The 24,896-nt window shown below is 39.0% G+C and overlaps 1 protein-coding gene across 8 annotated transcripts in view; it reads right to left on the bottom strand.

Moving 5' to 3' along the window:
- The window catches only part of ZMIZ1 (zinc finger MIZ-type containing 1), a 360,677-nt gene that overhangs the window by 200,134 nt on the left and 135,647 nt on the right, over positions 1 to 24,896 (bottom strand). For 7 of the 8 annotated variants that reach the window (XR_012629622.1, XM_074874528.1, XM_074874535.1 and 4 more), the window contains exon 4: positions 10,804 to 10,984. The exons of the other annotated variant lie outside the window; for it this stretch is intronic. The gene's annotated coding sequence lies outside the window, so the exon portion shown is untranslated. The remainder of the gene's footprint in view (positions 1 to 10,803; positions 10,985 to 24,896) is intronic. 8 annotated transcript variants of the gene reach the window in all.

Here is a 24,896-nt window from a genome sequence, read left to right on the forward strand (position 1 = left end):
GCACCAGCCTTCAGCAAGAACCATGTCCCCTGACAGTGTTACTTTAGGTGCAAGCAAGCCTAAATTAATTCATACATCCTTGTGTGCAGAGCACCCCTCCCTCTGGCAGCCAAGGACCCTGTGGCATGAGGCATAGCTGCTGAGCCAGTTAGGAGGTCAGGCTTTTGCGCCAGTGAGAGCTCCCCATGCCCGGCTGTCAGCAGGTGAGGGAAAGGGAAACGAATGGCAGTAAGATCTTCTGGGGTTATTAGCTGATGCCCTGCACAGGAAGGGGAATCACCGGAAGATGGGGCACAGTAGGGTTGCTGCTCTTTGAGATATTTCAGATTCCTCACTCTTTTTACCCCTCCTAATTCATAAGCTTGTGCCTTTCTCAGCAGTGATGCTGGTTCTATAAAAGGCCCAGCACGGGTGCAACCTCTGTGCTTAGGGGAGCGGTGATGGGAAGCCCCTGGTCCCAGGCTGGCAGCGGGAGACAAAGAGAGTAACAGTGGATCTGAATAAACAGAAGGCCAAGCCCCTTGCAGCCAAGGCAGGCACAGAGCAAAACATGGAAAGACAGAAAGCTGCTTATAAGGAGAAGTGACAGTGAACCCCTCAAAGATATGCTGGGAATTCCTGGTGTAGATGATACTAAAATTGAAAAATTCTTATTTATACAAACAAAAGGAAGCAATTTATCAGCTTACTTATACAAACAAAAGGAAGTAATTTATCAGCTGATGTTTATTGCCCATCTACTTCTATGACACTGTAATAATGTATATTGGCTTATAATCTGTCCCAAAGTAGCAGTAGTAGTTTTTTAATCTGCACTGAAACAGTGCAGGTTCTTGACAATGAAAATATTTTCTTTGTATTTTTAAAATTACTTTTCCTTTTATCATCTATTCATGTATAGTGGCTAGCAAACTGCAGCCAGGTCACAGGTGGGGTCCTTCCTAGTAATATCATAAATAACTGAAAGAATTGTTTCAGCACAAACAGTTTGAACAGTGAAAAGAAATTTGTTCTTTTCACTAATGCACTAATAAACAGCAACAACAACAGAAGCAGCAGCATACATTTGATGATTCAATGTCTATAAAACTACAGTGTTTGCAAAAATTGCCAGGAAACTTTTAAATTCAGATGAAAAAAAATGTTTTAATTTAAGAAGTTTCTACTGTCTCTAAGCAAGCTGATTAGCCCCCTAAATAACTGGATTTACCCTACACTGGTTTTGTTAGAATGCACTACTGAATACAGAACACTGTCCTACCGAATGTCCACTCATAATATGACATGTTCAAGTAAAATTAATTAGAAGTACTTTTTTCCCATCATATTCACAAACACAGATGTCATTTTCAAATCATAAATTCTTCCTCATCTCAGGAACAATTACTGAGCAAATTGAAAGCTGAGATTTTCAACCAAACAAAAATTTTCATTCAAATTGTATAGATACATACAGAAGTCACCAGGATCTAAGTCTTCATTAGGTAATTAAGTAATGTAAATATTAAGCACAAAGTTATTAATACTCTACATTCTTGCTAACCATAACATAAGAGTCACCACTATGACAACAATTTTGACCAAGGGATAATTTTTTTGTAGGGAATGGGATTTACTCAGGTAGATGTTCAGTAGCTCCATGTTATTCCTCCTGTGTTACAATACAGTGCACTAGCTCACAAGTGCTAGCTGATAGAGATATTACAACACTAGCAAACATCATGCCTAAACTAAATCCTAATGTAAACTACTGTTAGAGGGGTATTACATTGTTTTCTTTTGCTCTGCGAGTTGCAGACTTTAGTATAATAATACTGCTCGGTAATAGCAATAGCTTAATTTCATGTTGTAACACCCTAATGACTTTATTGTTTCACTCCCATACCAATTCCAATAGCTATTACCATTTAAACACCTGTATTATCAAAGTGTTGTGGTTGAGTACCTTCTGGATAATTTACTTATGTTACAAAAGACTAATTCAAAGGAAAGCTATATGTTTCTCTAACTGTTGCACCATTTATCTTTTTAGCATAAGCAGAATCCATCAGAAAAGCATGTGTTGATTAAAACAACCAACCTACAGTCATACTTCAGTTCATGCGCAAGATATATTTCCTTCAAGCTGATGAGGAGGCAGAGAGAGGGAGGGGGCAGGGGAGGGGAGGGCAGAGAGAGAAAAGAAGATCAATTTTTACTTTTGGAAGCATTTCTAAAAAATTTCCAGAGCAGCAAGCTCTTGTTAGACACAATTAAGAAATTAAAAGCTTCTCAGACAGAGATGTCCAAGTACTACATTTAGGTCAATGGTTTACCAACATAAGAATTAACTGCTTCCTCCACGGAGGTAGGCAACAGTATACAGATCTTAATTTCATGAGTGACTATTAAAAGTAAAATTCTTACAGACCTAGTGATTTAGACACCAATAGGATAAGCTATAAGAGTAATATACAACTTATCAGATAAAATATACCCTTATCAGCCTTCAGTGACACTAGATGACCAGACCTGCTCAAAAAATTCTACTCGTCACTGATAAATATATTATGATTCAGTTAAAATGTCTTATCTTCAACCTTTTTTTCAAAAAGGGGTTTAACAGTTTTATTTACTTCACCTTAAACAACAAATAATGTACCTCAAAGAAATGGTAAATCACTACTAAAAAAACATCAATGCTTAAAAAGCATTTTCAAAATCACCTATTTTCCAAACAATTAATTCACTGAAATTTCTTTCATCACAATCTACTTAATATGGACTCTCTCATGGGACTGATGAGAAAGTTTGAAACACTCACACATTAGTGACTTCTAAAAGCCAGCTGATAAACTGGGGATGCTTAGGGCTGGTGACCCCAATACAGGTAAATATCCCCTATATGGCAATAGGGGATGTTTAGAACTCAAACCTGATTTTTACAGTGTTATCCATATAAGTGAACAATTCGTAATTGCTTTAACTGCACATGTTATGTAAGAATACTATTCAAGATCTACAAGGTACCACAAGAAAGCTGTACACTGAGATCTAACAGTAAAAGAAAAAATAATTTTAGAAGTCTCTTTTCCAATCCAAAATATTCCAGGCAAGTCTGACAAAATACTGCTCTCTGCTGCTTTTCTGAAAAATTTTCCATATTGATATTTACCAACAAATATATACTATAGCTCTGTGAAGTTTTGCAGTTAGTATGGAATGCAGAGAAACACTTTTAAATTGGAAGTTTTCCCTGTGGAAATTTCCATTAAGGATATTTACCCACCTTCTGTATAGCATTTTTTTTTCCAGGTATATAATTAAATGAGTTTTTTAAAATATAAACAGAAAATATGTTTGTGCTGCATCATCATGAAATGTAAAGGCTAACCCTCCCTGGTTAAGAGGTGTCTGAACTGTGTCTCCAAATATTTGGATAAGCATGTAAATAAAGACCTCAACAGCCAACATTCAAGTTCATATTCTCTTTTTGCCAATTCCAGTAGGATCCAGTAGGATCCAGTAGGACTTTGCCAACCCATCCAGCTAAAATTGGTTCTGAATACATCCAGCAAACCACCTCCAACTAAAAGACTAAGGTCAGTGTTCGTAAAACATGTATTACTGACATACTCAGTCACTATGTGGATGCTTATCCTCATTCAACCAATATGGCAAGATTAAAAAAAGTTTATGTAATTTTTATTTCACATTTTTCATGTATTTAAGGAAAACACAGCTTTAAAAGACAAGTATATTTTGAGGTCCATCAGAAAAAGGTCATCCCCCTGACAGCTTTGTTGTAGAAGACAGGATAACTCAGAGCATTTATTACTTATTATTATACATTATTATTTATTAACTCAAGGACTCTTGAGTTTAGTATCTGTTTGTGGCACTGACTCACAAGCCTTACTTAAGTGGCCCAATTATTCTATGCCTTATTTCATCATGGGTGGAATCTTTTCTATTAGAAACATTGGAAAGAAATTTTTGAGATCCTTGGACCAAAATCCCTTCTGATAGAACTGAACGATAGGCTTGCAGTATCTGAACATAAGTTGCTTTCCACTTCCAATTAGATACAATTAAATTCTTCCTAACACAAAAGGGAAGATATTTATATTTTACTGAGCTATGTGCTCAAGAGTTTCATTTTTGGTTTTAATCTCTCACATGTGCTGTCATTCAAGTAATTTTCTTTGCTATCATCCACCAAATATGTTGGGAAAGGTCATAAAGAGGTTAGAAAGATGAAGAGAGGAAAAAGGAGAAAAAAAATCATAAGAAATTATTATTTCTATGCAATACTCAAACCTTTACATTGATTAGTAAGTCAGAATCAATAATAATTTCTCCCATATATATTATTATTGCCATAGTAAAAAGTATAGTCATTATTTCCATAGTCCAATACCCAGGCTTATTCTCAAAACAGAAAGATGTTTACATAACATTTTTGAAGGGAAAAAAGATTATTTAAGCCTCTTCTAATTAGTAGCATTGACCAAATTACGGTGGTTCATTTGTTCTCCTACACAGAGAACAACTGCCCTCTGGTTAAAAAAATAAAGTTATATTAGCTTTTAATTTCCATTTTCAAAGGTATGTTTATGGAATATTTAAATTTGTAGTAATTTTTCCTAGCACACATAATGACTAGTGTGCGTTCTCTTCTGTGCTCCCCATTTGCCCACTCCATCCACCCTCCACCCTGAACCTACATTATAATTATAAATTTACATTATAATTTAGGTATCTGTGTGAGTGTCCATGTATAATAACCAGAATCACTAACTTAATACAGAGAAAAAAATAACACTGAATTTCTTTGCTTGTCTTAAGAAATGCATGAACTTAGTTTGGACCATGTGAAAGGACCAGGATGTGGGATGCTGCCCAAAGCTCTAATTGGAAAAAAGGCTTTTAAAAATACTAGTTCTACTTTTATAGTAGAAAAAACAATATTGCATTTCTTAGGAAGAGAACTTGTTTAATAAGGATTTTGCATTTCATTGGAACATTACAAAGGTTCTGGAAGGGAATGCAAATAATTCCATTCATATGCATGGAATTAATTCATTGAAGTGACGAGCACTTAAGCAGGAAACTTCCTAAGGATGCAACAGCAAAGCATAAACACCGTGTTTAGTGTGACATGGAGTTAGGCACAAGCTCAGGCTCAAGAATTATACTAGAGCCTCCACATGCTGGAATAATTCACATCTTGAGAATAAATGTCCAAAGGGAGAGAAGGAGAAGGGGGAGGGGGGAGAAGCAAGCTTTGCTTAGGCTAAAAACCACTTACTTCTAAAAGGCAAAACATATGGTTACCAGCAAACATCCTCAACGTGAAACTCAAAATGTTTCTACTGAAACATTTCGGTGCAGAGGAAATCTACAAAACTCTGCATCAGTGGACTTTGGTAAACCAGTCTTGTTCTTTCTCTGTCTCAAATTCTTAACTTGCACTCCAACAGCAAAACTCCTCCATCTCAGCATCCAAAGATTCCCACCAGTTGTGACTCCCTAACCCAGTAGCAATCTGCTTAACATTCAGCTTTTGCCAACAACTGTGCAAGAAGAGAGCTGCCCTAAAAAAGCAAAACAAAAACCCCACCAAACAAACAAACAAATCACTAATTTAGTTCACTATTGTTTTCCCAAGGTCAGTTCTAATTATTTCCCAGCATGGCAACTTGAAGGAAACTAACACATACTGAATAGACTCCTACAAAGAAAAAACAGAATCAAATTTCAAGGCAGGCATCTCATCCAATTTTGTAGATTTCTGTTTCTCTCCAAGCCAACTCAAACTTCAGATATCAAAGTGCCATTGGTAGCTGGTTGGCACTGTGGCCACTGGGGACAACCCAGGGCTCAGTAGGCTTCCTCGGGGCAGGATGGTGGGATGATACACACCAGCACAGCCATCTCACCCACTGAAGAGGAAGCCCTTGGACACACCAGCACGAGCAGGAATTTTTGGCATCTGGAACACAGTTGTGATTCAAAAGATGCAAGTGCATATAAACATCTTCATTCTGATATAACTCTAATCGTGAGACCAAAACGCATGGTAAAAAACTAAGCCCGATTCATAAAAATACTTGCTGAAAGCGCACGGAATATTTTCCATTTCTCTCTCTTTGGAATAAACAGTAACACTACAGCACACGCCTGCAGAGGAATAGCACCAAAGACTTTGATTTTTGTCACTCTCACAAAGCTTCACAGCACTTCAGCTCTTGCATGGCTTTCTTCCTGGCTAGAGCCAGTTATTGCTGGAAGGGAGTTGATAACTTCTCATGCTTCTCAAAGCAAAGCAAGTTACCTAGCTCTCACTAGTAGCTAGCCTGGGATAAAGGCACTACTGAGGAAAATTACGTTCCTATTTAAAGTAGCAAGGCAGAAAATCTACCACATGTACACCGGCCAGAGAAGATTTTGGTACCTATTGGCAACACCCAAAGAACAGTTTAGTTTAAGATTCAGTGAAGTCTGGCCAGAGATGACAGACGCTTACAACACAACAGATAAATATGATTATTAATAAAGTTCAGCATAACCTCTGCAAACAGATAGGTTATTGCTTACCATGATGTAAAACAACACCGCGCGTTAGCCCAATAACATCTCACGCTATGGGCATGGCTGCACCCGGGGTGAGGGAGCACCTGTGCTGCCCTGCGTGTGGCATGGCCCACCGGCCAGGGACCCCCCAAGCAGCCTTAACCTGCACCTCCTTATCTCCCACTAACAGAAACCTTATTTGGGGGCCACCAGCCATAACAGAGTTCAAAACTCACTCATGAAGTATCCCATGGTTTCTTACAGAGAAAAAACAGTATTTAGGATATTCATTTCCCCTTGGTGCACCCAGAGTGTCACACAGATTAGTACCTTCAACTAAATGTTGCAGTTAAACACTTTCCAGTCCAGCTCAGTTTGTTCCAACCTGATTCTCTGAAAATCACATAGAGCGTTTTCAGCTGTAAGCACAGTTTCTTGCACTGTATTATTTAATTACTGTAAAGGAGTTGGTCACAGACCTGATAAAGCACTACAGTCCCTAATTCTTTTGACTCCTATCTGACCTTCCAAGGGAAAAGATAAATAAAGGAATCAGTCTCAGTGGCAATTTCCATGATGTTAACAGTTTTCCACAACTTGAGGAAGAAAAACATCACTTCGCGTAAGTGCACAACAATATGCAGCCAGCAACAGCATTCACTCATTACGATTTAACTTCAGACTGATTTTACCAAGTGAATCATGTAACAATGCAAAAGACTAAGACCTCTATTTGACTGAGACTTAAATTAAGATCCAGTAGCTTACCTAACTAAATTATAAGATAATTTTTTGCTGTTAGATATAGTGTTTGTTTACCATGAATCACAAAACTAAACAAAAAAGCATTAAACTTCTTTAATACTCCAAGTTTTCACTTAACCCTGGGCAGCAAAGTAATTTAATTTCTAGTGCCTGACAGTATTTCTGCAGGATATCCAACCCTTTACACATACAATCCAATAACTTTACACATAGCTCAAATTCTTTATTAATATTGCCAGAAATTGGGGGGGGATCAACCTTTTCTTATTAATTTCTCATTCCCAAAGAAGACGAGGTGAAGATAAATTGCATACCTGTTAGAACAACATGATTTAAAACTTTACAACAGAACAAAGCTCCTGTTGTACCATCTGGTTAATAAGCTGTCAGTTCATTTATTAAGAACTATAGAGATCTGATGGAATTTGGGGAAGCGGCTGACAGCTCATCATATTTCTAATTCTAAGGTACATCCTGTCTTTCAGTAAAGTTTGAATAAAACAATTCCACATGCCAGGTTTGCAAGTGAGCTATACGAAGAACAAAGGCACTTGGGAGGAAGCTTGTGAAGTTCTAAAGCTTTGTAGAGTATCTTGAGATATGTATAACCAGACACTGAATCAGTCTCATTTCCCCCCGCTACACTCCCCAGTGCATTTTCTCCCATCCCTCCTCCATCCCATATTACATTCTTCAGCACAAGGAGGTTTTGAAGCAGGTTTAGAGAAGGTAATCACCATTGGAGGGAGGGAAGAAGGGTAGGCGTTTTTCATCTCCAAGGCTAAACAGATGAAGCTGATCTTAATGGATAGCATCTGCAACTGTTCTCAGGCTGAGGAGGGAGTTTGGACCAGCTGAGGAAGAAAAACAAGTCTCAGCTTAAGCCTAAGGAAAAATGGTGGGGACAGAGGGAAGGAAAAAACCTTAGGAGTTGTGATTCTCAGCTGTCCAAAGTATCCTTTGGAAAAAAAGAGTTCTTACTTTACAGGAGCTGAAAGTAACAAAAATGTAACTTAGTACCCTTATTGGATGTTTTACTACATCCTCGCCAGAATCTTCATTAAAATCGTACTTAAGATTAAGTCAGTGGCTGGTTGCAATGGCAAAGTGGCACCCCTGGGATGTTGCCCAATGTGATTAAAAAGCACACAGAGCAGTGCCACAAATTGTAGCTTTTTCAACTTTGATATCCCTGTGGTTTTGTTTCCATTTTTAAGGAGACCGCAACAAACCTTACCGACTGTTAGGAAATATCTTCCGTTGGAAAAGGTGTGCAGCACTAGCCTGTGGGACCAGCACTAACACAAACAGCTCTTCTGCTTTGACAAAACAGCATCATTACCAACAAAGTGATAGCTGGGATCAGCGGAATCAGCTCTATTTCTGAATGTTCCAATTGCAACTGTAAACTTTTTTTGGAATGTAAAAAAGCATAACACAATCTTCCCTGTATTACACTGATGTTGGGAGACCACATTTGAATAACGTTCAGACATGTTTAAAAGGCCCAAGTTCGTTGGCTCCTGAAGTTTTTATAGGCCTCAGTTTTATTTTCAAGATTGTCAACCGGCAAGAGAGAAATAGTTTCACCTCTATTGGTAGGACAAACACTAAGTCACAGAACAATCCAGTGATTTCCCAAAACCATACAGGAGAGTCTGATAGAGCCAAAACTGAACCTACATATCCTGGTCAGAACAGGCCAATCAATCACGAAAATACCTACTTCTAACTCTTGTCACAAAAGAGAGTTTTGCCAAGATCCTTTGACTTACAGGTCTCCAACACCTGGAGTTCCTGGAGCTGGCGTAACATCCAGGGCACAACTAGTCCTTTTTTAGTTATTTGATTGACATTATAGCTCTGAGTCAGGACTGCACTACCATACATAATTATGTTCACACCAGAAAATAACATCAAGATTAAAGTTAAACATGTGTTCGTGTGCTTTTCTGAATTCCAGTCTTAACAGTGACACCAGTAAATATTTTTATAGCTCAAAAATCTCAAAACCTTTACCAGCTCTTTTAATCCCTACTGTTTCAGGCACTATTATTTAAATGCATAAAATTTAGTTATTTTATATAAAAACAGAGCATACCGATTTCTTTGTTATCATAAAGATACGAGTGTGTTTCCCTTTTCATAACTGTGGGTAATGCACAAGGGACTAGAACTTGCAGACATTTTATCACCGAGCATTATACGACAGCACTTGCCAAAATTGCAGTTTATTCTCTGCCTTAAAACCAGAACAAATGCTAATAGAACAAAAGGGAAGATACACCTGCTCTCCTTGAGCTGTAATGTTTCGAGGCTTTGTTTGTTTTCAAACGCAAGTTCCACAGAAGAACAAGCTAATTTGCAGAAACATACTACCTCTCAATGGTCTGAGCTTAAAAATAAACAAAATAACTGTAAAACATGGCATAACAGTTGGAACACTTCTTTTGGTGAGTTATTAGTAAAACTTTCTTAAAAATTCCTCAGCAATTACAAATTTTGCCAAAGCAAACAAGCTCCCGTTTCCCTCCTACCTGCTGGGATCTGCAGGACCCCCGCATGGAGAGCCCTTTCACAGCACAGTCAGGTCACACAACGCTGGTTTCCAGAACTAAAAAACAGTCCTGCAGATCCTTCACAGATCCAATAATTAGCAGAATCAAGACTTGCTCTTGAGTCAATGACTAAGATAGCCAGGGTCTTGGTCAGGACTACTACTGCAGCTTCTCAAGAGCTTGTGCAACAATGCAAGTACACTAATATTTTTGTTACAGAATGGTGTTGTAGACAATGCTACTGGGAAACTGGAGGATGACCGCATTCTGCTTCATTTAAGAGACACCAGTTTCAAAGCAATTTTCTTCTAAAACTTTTTTCTTCATAGGAAATTTGAAAGACTTTGGATTTCCAATTAATTTGAGATAGACTGCCTGAAAAATCCTATTTCTCATACATTTCTCAATTACAAAATAAGGAATTTTCAAGGTTTTAAACATACCGTGTGTTCTGTTATAAACACAGGATGACAACATATATGAGAATAATCAAAACATATAGAATTTTAAACATGTTACCACCATCTTTTATGATGTTGAGATGCTAGTGGGGTTAAATGTTCAAAGTAATGCTTCTTCAAATAAGAGAGCAAAATGCTGTTCAGAACCTTATGCTCAATATGTCTGCCATTCACATGGAAGCATGTTGGCCAGTCTTCTTGAATTACTTTCATAACTTCAGTGTTGCAGATTTATTTGGAATAGAAGTGGGGAGAGAGGGAAGACAGGGTAGAAGAAACCAAAATCATTCTTCAGCTCTCAAAATGCTTTAAAATGTGTTATGTTTTATATATCGCAGTAGGTTTTCCTTTTTCAAAACCCAAAATGTGCATCTTTTTCCAGGCATCATTAATTGCCACTAGCACTGTGCAAACTTCCAAACTCTCAGAGGTTTGGGCTGGCTTCCAGAAGTTGACATACTTACCAGCATCTCTTTGGTCTAAAAATCCTGGGAGAGTTTCAATTCTTCCTGGTTCCCAAATGGTCACAAATATTTCAAGAATAGCCTTTTCTGTGGTATTTTTCTTTCCTTTTCCAAACAAACCCAGCAGTTCAGAGGTATGTGAAAAATGCTGTAAAATGCCTCTTGTACCTTCCTGAACCACCTAAAAAGGATCAAAGCTTTAGATAAAGGTTTGCTTTTTTGAAGCAGGATACACAACGGTAACCCACCACAAGCTTTATGCATGCTCTTTGCAAAAGTTTGTCTCCAATCACAGCCCAAATGGGAGCATCTAAATCTCCTCCACCCATTGTCGCAAAATCTTGTTACACTTGTACATCTTACAGCAAAGGTCAGAATCTAGCAGTCACCCATTATGCTATCTCATTTACAAAGAGAGATATATTTTTTCATATTTCCCTCACAGGAGTTACTGGAGCCAATAGCCTACTTCTACCTTTAACCTTCTGATAACCTTGCAACTATACCACTGCCCTGCAAGCAACTGGGTCTTGCTGTTCATTGATTTCAGCAAGAAGCAGGTTTTGCACAAGGATACATTATCTTCCCAAGACTGAAAAAGATTTATATAATGAAACTTTGATAAAAATCAGCTCTTGAGAGCAGTTACAGGATAAACTCAAAGGTCTGAAAAACTCTAAGTGAGGCAACAAATAGGTTTAAAATCACTTTCAATATAATACCTACTGAGGCAAAAAAATTTCACTGTATCACGACTAATTACAGCAGTTATGTTCCTGTGCTTGGCCTCAACTATAAACCCCTTGTATTTGAAAAATTTGGTGATAACTTAAACTTTTCCTGACCTTGTAACAAAACAACAGTAAAGCAAGAACTTTATTTCCTGAAGAGAGGAAATTTCAACCAAAGTAGGTTGTTTTTTTTTTAAAAAAGTAGAGGTTTGTGCTGCCAATGATTCTTGGTATTTTTCTTCCTAAACCATCCACAAGTACTTCACAGCAGAATACAATTTAAGCCTTTGCTGAAACGTGTTCCCACTGAAAACCATCACTGCATCATCGTCCTTCTGTAGCAGTCTCAGCTCAAGGCTTAATGTATAAGGTATCTTAAACAGACCACTACCCCAAAGTCTATTCTGTCAGCAGCACTGCTTTTTGGTTTACCTTCATATGTCAGCCTGTCATTCACAGCAGGTCCGCAGCTGCTTGGTGAGCAGCTCTGCCAACCCTGCTGCAGCAGAGCAAGCTTCTGAGAAAGGGACCAGACAGCTTGAGGTGAAACCAGCTCAGCCGTCCCAAGACAAGCCATGCTTCCTCATGAATCACAGCCATTAGTCACACTTATACAACACAAACACTGCGTATTTGAAGGGCAGCGTGCTTTGCTGGGGACCAGCTGCATGATAACTTTTACAAAGGTGCTCATTAAAGCCTCCATTTCCTTTTGTCTTTCACATCTCATAGTGCTCCCATGCCAGCCTGCTTTTGAAAATTACACTTACTGCTTCCATGAAAGCTTTGGCTTCTGGAAGAATAAGGTGGGTTGTCTAAGCAACATTTGGGGCCTTTCCAAACAGCTGATCATAGCTGAAAGTCAGCCTAGTTGCAATATGGCATATCCTCACTAATACAGACAACCCACAAGGGTTTTGTTGCATAATGGCAAACACATTATTAAACCTGCCTGTATTACAGCAATGTTGTAAGCTAACGACCAACTTTCTCTTTATAAATATAGCAAAAAAGCCCACCTATGCTTACAATCTAAAAGACAAGAAATAAAGGTAGTGTTATTACTCCTCTTTCAGACAGTGAGACTGAGTGACTTGCCTAAGGTCCCACAGCTATTGAAGCAGTATTTTGCTACTGCCTTAAGCACAAAGCCCCCATCCCCACCACAGGACACCCAAGAAAGAAGACACATTACTGTCTTCGGCAATCTGATCAGCAGTCTCCACTCTTGAAGAACTGCTGCACCAAGTGCTCTTATCTAGTGATTCTGGGAAAGTGAAAAATCCCACATATGTTAGTAAGCCAATTAGCATCTTGCTAGCACCACCTTCATATTTAATTATATTTAGGAAGTAATTATCAACAAAGACCTTAGTCAATACCCTCACTGCTATTAGCAAAGTCACGCACAAGGAACAAACAGGGACAGCATAGGAATATTATTCAAAGCAATTTGAACCACGTGAACATTACATTGTATTCATGTCAGCTATGTTCTCTTTCTACTGTCTTAATTTTTTACTTTTTAAATTACTGCATCACATGACATCTTTTAAAAGCTTCAACAAATTAAATAGCTTGACAGAAATATTACTGGAAAGGAGACCCCTGGCTCTACACAGGAACATTGATTAGACTGACATATTTATCCTTTCTGACATTATAAAACAATTAAAAGTAATCTTTCTTATGTAATTTTAAATTAAAGTGTTATTTTGTAATTAAAGAGTCAAGTCCTACAATTAAGTGACTATCACCTGGAAATCTTATTCAAATTTTTCAAATTTGGTAGTCTGTTAGTAGCAAAAACCTTGAAAATGTAATTCCAGTGTTCTGAATACCACAAAAGAAGAAACCAAGCTCACAACGAAAGACACCCAAATCCAAAAACTCCTTAAATGAAAAAAAAAAAATTGCTCCTCCACATTTGTAAGCTCTTCCAGAGAAAAGCTGACAGAGTTGCAGTCAGAAGCAAGTAAGGCTTTCCTCCCAGTGACATGCAAGTCCACAAAAGTTCTAATATTAAACCCTGCAAAAGACAGAGCTGAATTCCCACAAATCAACTGCACTGCTAATCAAACAGCGTAGGGAAAGAGCTCAGTCTGTGGCCAACAGTACTGGCAAAACCCTTGTGACACGCTGCGTTACACAACAAGCTCTCCTTCCATGCGGACCAGCAGCTTCTTTGCACAGCAGCATCAGCAAGTGGCCTGGATGCAAATCAGTGAACTGGAAGGGAGAGTCTCCCATGTGAAGTTCCTTTCCAGTGTCAACACAAGCATGAAGGGTATCAGTTCAAAACAAGAGATGAACTGGAACAAGAGTTTCATCACATGGAATAAGCCAGTTACTTCCCTGAAGCAGCATGAGTTGTGCTTGTTAGCATGTACACGGGTAACAGTCATCACATCGATTGGCTACTTCTGAATGACAAGCCTTCCCCCAAGGAAGCATACATTGTGACCACAACTTAAATACACAATTTATACACCAATGACACAGAAAAATCTCAGGTTTAATCTAGGACAAAGTATTGCAAATAATCATACGTTGGTTTTCATATTTTAGAATGTGTTTGCAAAACTTTTCAAGGGCTACACAAACACAACAGTTATTTATCTGAATAAATAGCAAATTTCAAGTTATGGATTTTTCTTGCTGGCAAGAATCAGACTAGGACAACGACAGAGTGAAGAAACCTTTTTGCAGCTGAGTTGGGCACCAGAGCAGGAGACCAAGGTTAAAAAGAAGTTCCTATCTCCATCAAAGACTAGTGTTCCAGAAAAAAACCTGCTACCCTTATTTCTATTATTTGTTTTACAATAATATCTATAAGACCCTTTGCCAGATACAAAACTAAATTGCGACAAGCATTCTCCCAGCAGAGATTTATAATCTAATAACAGGATATGGCATAGGTGAAGAGACTTGTCCAAGGTCACATAGTAGATACACGACACAAATAAGGATGTCAATACTTCCTGTCACACTCTCTAGTCCCTTGCCACCTAATTCACATTGCCTCCCTACACCTTTGATGACAAACAAGCAAAGAACCTATTTAGGGTGGCAGGAGCAGGGGAATGATCCTACAGACAACTATGAGCCTATTTTACTGATGAAATAAAAAGTTTCCATTTATCTTTAAAGGGAATAGTTGCAGGTACAGCCTTTATTTTCTATTACCACAAAATCAGGACAAATTATATTAATAAAGTTAATTTTACATCATAAATTCAATTCCACAACAAATATATGTAAAAATCCTTTTACATGAAGACTGATACTCAAAAATAGCAAAATCTACACCGATCTTTTGTGATATTTGTTGCTGCAAATTTTCAACAGACATGTTTTAAGGAGATCTAAAGCATTAAGAAACATAAACTTAACTATCTTCCTTCCCTGCCTGCCTTTGTTTACCATGTAAATTGCCACCCACACACTTTTCCATATAGAGCACAGTGGGGTACTATTCACCAACACAGAGCTTCAGCAAATGCAGCTCCTGTCCCCAGCAGGAATAAGGTTATGCCTGGAGTCCACTCTTTAAGTCACATAAATTTATCTGGGGGTAACAGGAAAAAGAGGTCTGATAAGAGTCACTGAGCTAATCCGACTTACACCTAATGGACTTGAGGGTGGGGGAATGGAAGGAGACACAGAACAGAAAACAGGTCATTTCAGGGAAAGTAATTTTAACCTCATGAATTTGTATTTTACTGGGTTCCCTAACGACATATATAACCTACATGCTCTACAATCCATCCAAAAATGTGTTAAATCAAGAAACTAAGAAATAACCCAAAGATCCAGAACCATATAGGTTTAAACTCCTCAAAGCAACAGGAATTGACAAATATTTTAGGGGTCTTGCATTTTAGAATATTATTTTCTTCCTTTCAAAAGCCTTAACAAATGCTATGCAACAAAATCCATTTACGAAGTGCTGTCCTACCACTATACAGACACTCCATGAAGGCACACAATGTTGCTGACTTTCTCAGATAAGTGTCAACATTGATATTTTTATGCATTCAACACCCATCTGTGTGCCTGTGAGCCGGGGGTTTATCATACAGGAAAGGAGCTCCAGGAGCAGCATACTGCTCTCCACTTCCTGCGTGACCTGCAGGAGGGAGAGGGGGTAGGGAAACCTCGACATGACTCTGTTTTCCTTTGGTTAAAGTATTACCAACCTCAAGAGAATAAAAACTGGAAGAACTCTACATTGCTGTATACCACAGCCTATGGAGGAAAAAACAGAAACACACACACATCCCCCCACAAGCTTTGCACAAGGAATAATATTTTATTCCAAAACCTCAATGCAAGGATACTGCAGGAGGAGACAGGCACTAAAAAAAAACACAAGGAAAGGGCAGAGGGAAACAGAACCAAAACGTTCTATCATCCCTGTCTGTGATTTATCTCCTTTTAGAGGTCCACACATGTACAACCAAAACCTCTACTTTCAATCAGAAGACAAAAAAATGCACGTTGTACATACACATGTATCACTATGTGTGCACATTTACTAAATCTATGCTCTTATGCAAGGAAAAAAATACTGAATTAAAACATACAAAAACTTAACCCAAAGTGCATGTTTGAGGACTTTCAGGTATCACTTCTCCAGCTATTTCAGTAGTAACTTTTGTAATTTTGAATTTCCATGATGGGGGGTATCCCTTGCAGGTTTCAATTAGTAGCCTTTACTGTCTGAAAGTCTTTAATCTGATTTTTTTTCCTCCAGTGAAATGTTTTGCCATTAAGGAAAATGGGGGATTAGGAATAATCACAATTAATGGAGCAAATGTTTGTATAATGAAATCATGCTTCTATCAGGCAAAGTGAGAGTCTCAGGATAGCATTCTCTACTCTTGATTTTATACTGTGCAGACTCAGACGTTACAGGAAAAACATTTTAGAGCAAAAGATTATCCTCTGGCTCCTGACCTGGCATTGTGTTTACTAAGGAAAAACAGAAGTGATGTTATCCCAAGTGACATGTCAGGCAAGCTTAAAACTTACATTTTGTTCTGCCTCTTTCTTTCTCCCTCCCTTGATGAGGTTTGGGGGAATATGGATTTTTAAAAGGCCTGACTACCAAAGAGTTCTGTGTCTGAGGAATTAAGAAATTAAGTTTCCCATTGTCTAGATACCATATTCTTTCAGGGAGATTGCAGTGTGCCTTTAGGTGTCTTTCCTAAAATATCTTCTTTTAATACCAATTTCCGATTATTCTTTTCTCAAAATGTTTTATTCTAAATACCAGAATGGATCTACAGATTAGACTATGGGCTGACTGCATAGGGAAAGTTTCATAGACAGGATACAACAGTTAAGGGCCACCTTCTAACTTTGATGTAGACAGTTACATGGGAGATATGCAGTGAGACTGCAGCTGCTCAAAACCACTCCTTCAATTATTCCCAGGTTAGCTTTGCCCCCAAAGCGCTGTCCCCTGCGTACAATGTCTAAGCAGGAAGCTGGAGAGACTGATCAAATCCCCACAGGCAAAGAAATGAGGAAAGGTTGGTTCTCATTGAGAATTTAATGCTGTTCCTTTCATTAAAAATCAGTCCTTGCAGAATGGATGGAAAACAGCCTGTGCTGTAATGTTATCTAGTAAGAGTCTTGTTTGTGGTGTGGAGATAACCATCTCTATAGGGAAGAAGCTGTGCTTGGGAGTTTGACTGGTTGAACATTAAAATAAAGATACTAATTTTGAAGGGAAGGAAAAGTTAAGAAAAAGCTAATTCGGTAATCTTCAAAAGAATTCAGTGCATAGCTCAGAAAACACTGGCAGAAGGTAGATGCCTTTACTGCAATAGGAAGACAAATGAAAATATGTATTGGAAAAGGGAGCTTGCTTTCTAAGAGACTTTACTACGAGTCCTAGAGGCCTTTGTTGCCACCTAGTCAGAAGTTTGCAAGCTTTCATCCAGTCTGCTACCACTGAGGTTTAAAAACATACTCTAGCAGTCTTTCTTTAAGGTCTAAAGCTCAAATTGTTTTCCATACTTAAGCTCTGACAGCAACAATAGTAACATGCAACATTGTCATGACTGGCTAGAGTAGAAGTTCCAAGAATTCTGCTGGTTTACTTGTGAACAGCCTCTGATGTTTAATTTATATCCTCTCCCTGTGAGCAGGTGGGTAGCGTACCCAAACCACTTCATTCAAACTACATGAAGTGTGTGCACTTCGCTAAATTTGACTTCTCTGCCCAATTAAGCAAGACCACTAAACACCACTTTTACATAAATATTTGAGTGTACCACATTTAAAAAAAAATAACAAGGAAGGACTTCTGGGCAAAACACTCCCACTTCCTTTCTCTTACCTCCCAGGTGCCTGAATAATGGGTCACTATACAGTTTCTTCTTACTGTATTTGCCCTGGAGCTAGAAGGCATGGTGTACACTCAGGGCTGTATTTGTCACATGCTAAAAAATTCCAACTAATTTAAGATGTACACACACATTCATGCACTATGCTTTGTTGATTCTTTAAACTACTTTAAGTTATTTTTCTTTGGAGTCCCAAAGACACATCCAGATTTAGTTTAGTTCTGCCAGCACGTCTATACAATGTATTTATTGAAAGCAGTATGTCTTGTGAGATTAGAGTTTGTTTATGCTTTGACTTAAGATTGCTAACATTAGTATCACATAAAATGTACAGGAACGAGGACTGGTGATTCTGGGGATGGGTACTAGATTACACTGTGACTTTATTGGTAGAATTAGCTTGTTTCACTAAGGTAAGGCATAGATCTGCTCTCTCCCAGACAAATTTGCATCTGAAGCTTTGGTTTGGACCCAGTGTATTCTAATTAGTAGCAAAAAAAGTACAACCTGCACACTAGTATACTCACAGATGTTCAGCAGAAGATTTAAATGTGGACACATTGTCAAAAAGAGATCTGTGATTGCTCTGCATTTGGATTTACTCCGTAGCACATGCTGGAGGGCAGTAGTCCGCAACTGCCACCATCACTAACGTCTCTTGTGCACAACCCCTAGCAGGCATGCCAAACGTGGCAGCTGGCTTCTCCGAGTCCCTCGTCCCCAATGAAACCAACTGAGAAAAGCAGATAACCAGCTGCCACGAGCTCCTTCCACCAGCAAGGAAGCCTGGATGCAGACCACCTCATGGTCCCCATAATGACCTGGCGTACAAAGGTTTCTGTGCTAGCCTTCATACACTATGGTTCCCATGCAACTTCCATGACAAAGGACTTCAGAACGTTTAAAGGAAAACAAAGATGGCAACAGGGTCTCTAGGGACATAAGCTCCAAAATTGACTTGTCATAAAATTAGTTCTCTCAGCTATACACACAACAGTCTATCTTTGGCCAACGATGTGTGCCACAACCACATATTTTTATGGATGATTAGTGTTTTATAGTTCAAGTCTTCTGAACTACCCGCTGAGTCAAACTATTCAGTGCAAACAAGTTCTTTTACAAATTCCAGCCATGTTTTGGCTGCTTTTTCTTGAATGGTCCAACAAAAAGTTTCATCATTCATAAATACACACTGAAGAGGTTACAAATCCATTTCTGATGGCAGTTTGGGTATTGCTTACCTTTTCTATGTTCTATTTCCTTACTCAAGGTGTATGACTGGACACAAAACAAGCAGTACTGTTGTTACTCTAACTTCATAGCCAGCAGAGACAGAACAGTAACTATGCTGCCAACTCTCCTTCACCCTTCCTTCTCTCTCCCTCAAAAAAAGCCTCAAAACCAAAAATATGTTTCAATATACATTTTCAGGAAAACTACTTATGCTAGAATCTGTGGAACACCCTGATTCACTGACACTGTAACAAAGAAGCCCTGCTTATCCATGTAATTCATAAAGTATTATGACCCTAAGCATAATGTTATACTCTAGTTGAATATTTTTGTGTTACACAACAGCTTTTATCTAGAGCGTATTCTCAAGCATACATGCACAACATTGTATTGTTAATTACTCTGTCGGTGTGAAAGTCTGTCAGGATTCTTACCTTTTATTTTTAGCCACTTCCAAGTACTTTTTGTCCGAGTCTGAACCAGGGAGCAGGGAGCATAAATTTCTATTAATCAATCAATGATGGCAGTGGTGGTGCACTCTAGTTTTTCATTCTGACTGCAAAGCAAAATTAAAAGCTATATTTTGCAAATTTACGCATTATAGATTGTAGCGGCAGCTGGTGGACTGCTGCTGAGACAGACCGTCTTTTCCCTTCCAGTCCCCTGTGACCGAGATGGAAGAATTACAGGACAGCACTAGCAGCTGCTGCTGCTGCCCCAGAAGCAGCAAGCCAAGGTCTCTGGAAAAATAATTGGGGAGGCGGGGGAAGGGAAGAAGGGGGACAAAGAAGTTGGGGAGGGGAAGGCATTGCCAAGGCTGGCTGCACAAACAACACACTGCACCTTGCCCTCAAAAGAAACAATTGAGCTTCCTTCAGTAGATGCAAGACTCTTAAACCATTATGAGACTTTGAAACACTAACAATTTTTGATAAGGACTTTTAGAGATTAAACAAGAAGTGAGCAAAGGCAATATTACTTCCAGTCCGGTGACTGCAGCAGTTTGCTCTTGAATCCTCTAAAAATAAAGCGTAGCATAATGTGAAACACCCTTCCTTGTGGCTTTTGTAAAGCTTTAAGACAGAGTCATTCTACGAAGCGCTCTACCATAGTGCAGGCACAGTCTACAAGTCAATTCATGCCCTGTCTGTCTCCTGTAAACAAGGATAACCAAATCCCTTCTCACACACATGCAGTCATGAAGATAAATAATTAATGACTCCAAGACATCATGTGCAAACACAAAAGATCACTCATTTTATTAGATAGATATGAAAGTGGAACTAGCAGGAATTATGCCAGTTTGTGAAAAAACTGCTCAGTACAAAAATCAGCTCACGTATTTGGTCAACTAAGCTGTGGCTCAGTACAGGCAAGCAGTGCCCATTTATGCCACTCACAACACTAAACATAAAAAGCATCCCGACAGGGCTGAAAAACACAAATACACTGACTGACCAAACAACATCCAGCCACATCTCAAAACCTGAACTTCACCCCAAATCTTTCATGTTTCCCAGCGGATCGGTGGGGTTCAGCAGCTCTGTGCTAACAGCTGACCTCTGGGGCTCTAGTGCCCCACTGAATGGGACAGCAACAGGCCTCCCTCCACAAGCAGTCCTGTCAATGAAGGGCACCCTTTACAACAGTAACTTCTTGTTTAATAGAAGTAACCTATGAATGCTCACTTTCAAGAAATACAACCTATTATACACAAACCATGAGTCATGCATGTCTTGCTGCTCCTTCTACCAACAGACTTAAATGTAAGATACCAGTTGGTCCAGTGAACAGTGCCTCATTTCTACACTGGTGGCAAAGACTTCCAGATTAGCCACAAAACAGATTAATCGAAGAAAACATTCAGCTATTCTAAAAGAAAAAAACCAACACCGCCGCCACAGATGTAGTCTTCTATGCCCTGGACACAAAGATTTAATAGAAAGACATATATTCATAGTTTTATTCCAGTACAGGAGAATATGCTTCAGTTTAAATATATATCTTATCTTTTAATTGCAGGACCTGTTTTCATCCAGTATGTTTGGTTATTTAAAATTTAAAAAAAAAAGAAGAAAAAAACATCAAATGGTCTTTGAATTAATCTCATACACATAAACCAAGAAATGCTTAAGGTCAGAAGAAAGTACTGCTGGCTGAAACAGTTTTCATCGGTTTTGTTGTATGTCAGAATCCCTTTCAAGATAAGCCCAGAACTCTGTATACAAAACCCAGCACCATTATAAGCAGATACAGCTTTCTCTCAGTGTTCAGACTTCACATTCATTTTGGGAAGCTAAGCCAGTGATTGCTATCTGAAGAAACAGCTTTTGATATATCATCAATTTCCTGAAGAACATATCAGTTTATTGAGCAGGGATTTTCAGACTCTTGTATCTCATTTGATAGCATTACGCCTCACTTTTAAAAAATTTTTTTGAAAACTATACTTAAAATATTGAGATGCCTGCAAAAGACACACACTTCCTCAAAATCTAACCACAGGTGTCTGCTGCTAAGATTATCAAGAACTCAACCTGTTAAGAAGTTTTTTTAAAAAAAGATTAAATAAACCCTTCCTCCTTGGCATATTAGATCCTACCTTGTTTCTAAATCCACAGTATCTAGTCAAAGCACTTGTACATGTGTCTGAGATTAAACCCACCACCACTTTTATTTTTAATGCATATAAGAAAGAACGCTCAGCAACATTAAACTATTTCTGCTGCTACAAATGCTTCACAACTTACCACCCAATCCCCATTCTTCAGGCCACACTACCTACAAGGCTACCTTATGTCACAGCAAAAGTATTGGCCTCATGATGCTCACTGCAAATTCCCTCAGATTTCATTCTGTGGTAATCTTTCAAATTACCACATCCAAGTTCACTAAAACCCACACCTAGCTAACACAAAAATCCATTGTTTACCTCAGTCTAGGTCCTGGTGCATGAGAAACCACCTTACTGAAAACATGGCCAGAGTTACACAATCGCAGAACAGTCGAGGTGTGTGCCCACTGCCTCTTGTCCTGTCATTGGGCACCACTGAACAGAGCCTGGCTCCAACTTCTTTGCATCCTCCCTTCTGGTATTTATATATATTGATGAGACACCCCCCCCCAAGCCTTCTCTTCTCCACGCCAAATGGTCCCAGCTCTCTCAGCCTTTCCACATGTGCAAGATGCTCCAGGTCCCTTAATCATCCCCGTGGCCTCTTTGTTGGCCTCTCTCCAGTACGTCCATGTCTCACTTGTACCGAGGAACCCAGCACTGGGCACAGCACTCCAAGTGTGGCCTCACCAGTGCTGAGCAGAGGAGAAGGATCACCTCCTGTGACCTGCTGACAGTGCTCTGCCTGATGCAGTCTGGGATAGCATTAGTTTTCTTTGCAGCCAGGGCACATTGTTGGCTCATGTTTAACTTGGTGTCCATCAGGACCCCCAAGTCCTTTTCTGCAAAGCTGCTTTCCAGCTGGGTGGCCCCAGCAAATACTGGTGCCTGGGGCTGTTCCTCTCCCCAGGTGAAAGACTTTGCTTTTCCCTTTGTTGAACTTCATCAGGTTCCTGTCAGTCCATTTCTCCAGCCTGTCAAGGTCCTTCTGGATGACAGTACGACCCTCTGGTGTTTTCAGCTGCTTCTCCCTGTTTTGTGTCATCTGTAAGCTTGCTGAGGGTACACTCTGCTCCATCATCCAGATCGCTAATGAAGATGCTGAACAGTATTAGAGCCAGTATTGAACCCTGGGGTACACTGCTAGTTACTGGCCTCCAACTAGACTTTGTGTGACTGTACTAGCACTCCTTCTAGCAGGCAGAGCTGAGGGAGCCAAAAATAATGGCATAGAAATCAAATTACTCTTCTACTCCCACTAGGGGCTTTGCAGATCAAAGTCGAACAGTATAATAGGAAGGCACACCTGGAAATAGATGTTTCCTACTGGTCCCGTTCTATCAAAAAAAAACCCCTTACATAACTTCTAGTCCTAACAGCTGTCACACTGACATTTACCTCTAGGATATGCATTTCTAACAAGTTACCCAGGCTCTTACTCATCCTGTATTGGTAGTGCAAGGAAATTGCTAAGGTTCAGAGAAATGGTGCAAATACCTGCAGTAATACTGATACAGCCATATTTCCAAACCAAACGTTTTAGTCAAAACAAGTTTTTCTATTAGAAAAACTTGTTTTGACTTCAGTTTTCTGTACGGCTTGACTTGACATCTCTTGTACCCATGCATTACAAAAACAAAAGTTCAGTCATGATTTCAAGGTGATACAGTGGTGATAAGGATTAGAGCGTATGTTCAGCATTCATGCCATTGTATACCTTTGTAAGTGAGGACACAGTTGAGGACAAGTATAAGGCTTAAATTACACAAGAACCTTTACTGTCCTCCTAAAAATCTTAACCAGTTAAGCAACAGGACAGGTTTTTTCCTCCATAATTCATTAGGAAGGATTTATAGAATGGCTTGGCTTATGGCCACAAGACAACCAAGGCATGTGGTCTCAGAAGTCCCAGCATCACACACATGGAAAAAGAGGATCAACAAAGACCAGTAAATAGGGTATAATGACAACCTGCACCCAGAGCAGCCTATTTCAGGTATTGATTTCACATGGCTCTGTACTGAAAATACAAGCTAAGGCAGGCCTCTTCCCAAGTAACAGTTCTCTCAATGACATCTCAGACTCTCAAACATTATCTGAAGTTACTCATCTCAGTGACTATACTGACTCCCTCCCCTCCCTCCTTTTTGACCCAAAGCTATTTTTGAACTCAACCTTCTTTCAGTCTCTCCAGTAAGAATGAAGCCTTTGATTCTTCTAGGAGTTTGGGACCATGGTGGAGAGGTAGGCACCATCCACTGTTCGTTGTGTATGAGTGCTTTTTGCTCTCCCTCTATTATCTCTTTGCCATTCATGTTTATTTACCCACGATTCACTTGCTTCATTTATTTAACAGATCACTATACTCGCATGTTTCTTCCCCTCTTGGCTGGGAGGCCACCATTTCAAAACACAGGAACTTAAGAGAACCATCTACTTCATGAAATTTAATTCAGCAGATGTTTCTCCTTTGCAGTAAGTTAGCTCAGTGTAAGTGGTTTTACACTTACTAAATATAAACCCATACGGAGGTATTTAAGGTGTTCTGTCATTCACTCCACTTTTAAAGATTGAGAAGTCTAAAGTTCAAGAACATGAAAAGTTTGTTTTGAAGATAGCATGGCCTTACCACATGCACATTTTCATAAGACACTTGAAATCACAGACTGTGCCTGTACTTCATGTTTCAGAAACATACGTACAGTTTCTACACTTGAGCAATTATTTCACATTTCATGCAAAGGGCATTAGAAATATGACACCTGGGCTCACACATTTAGCCTGAAGCTTCAGGCTGATAATGCGCTTTGTGCGTGTATGCATGCACACACATTGCCAAAAAAAAAAAAAAAAATTAAAAAAAAAATCAACTGCAAGCTTGCAAAGAAAGCAGACATACTGCAAAGTACAGCATCTCCATCAGAGAACATTACATCTATAAATGTTACAACTCTGGTACCTTGCATAGTACACATTCATGTTACAAGTGGTAAATTGATTTGGCGTGTATTTACATCCAAAGAAATAAATTTACCAGCTACAGAAGACAAAGGCAAAACCTTCTCAAGAATGCTGGATGTTGTCACAGGAATATTCTTGACCAATATCAAAACTGAATCCCATCCACTAAACTGTTTGCAGAAGTCCAGCTACCTTTAT

This window comes from Strix uralensis, chromosome 7 (assembly GCF_047716275.1).
Source record: "Strix uralensis isolate ZFMK-TIS-50842 chromosome 7, bStrUra1, whole genome shotgun sequence".
Classification (NCBI taxonomy): Eukaryota; Metazoa; Chordata; class Aves; order Strigiformes; family Strigidae; genus Strix; species Strix uralensis.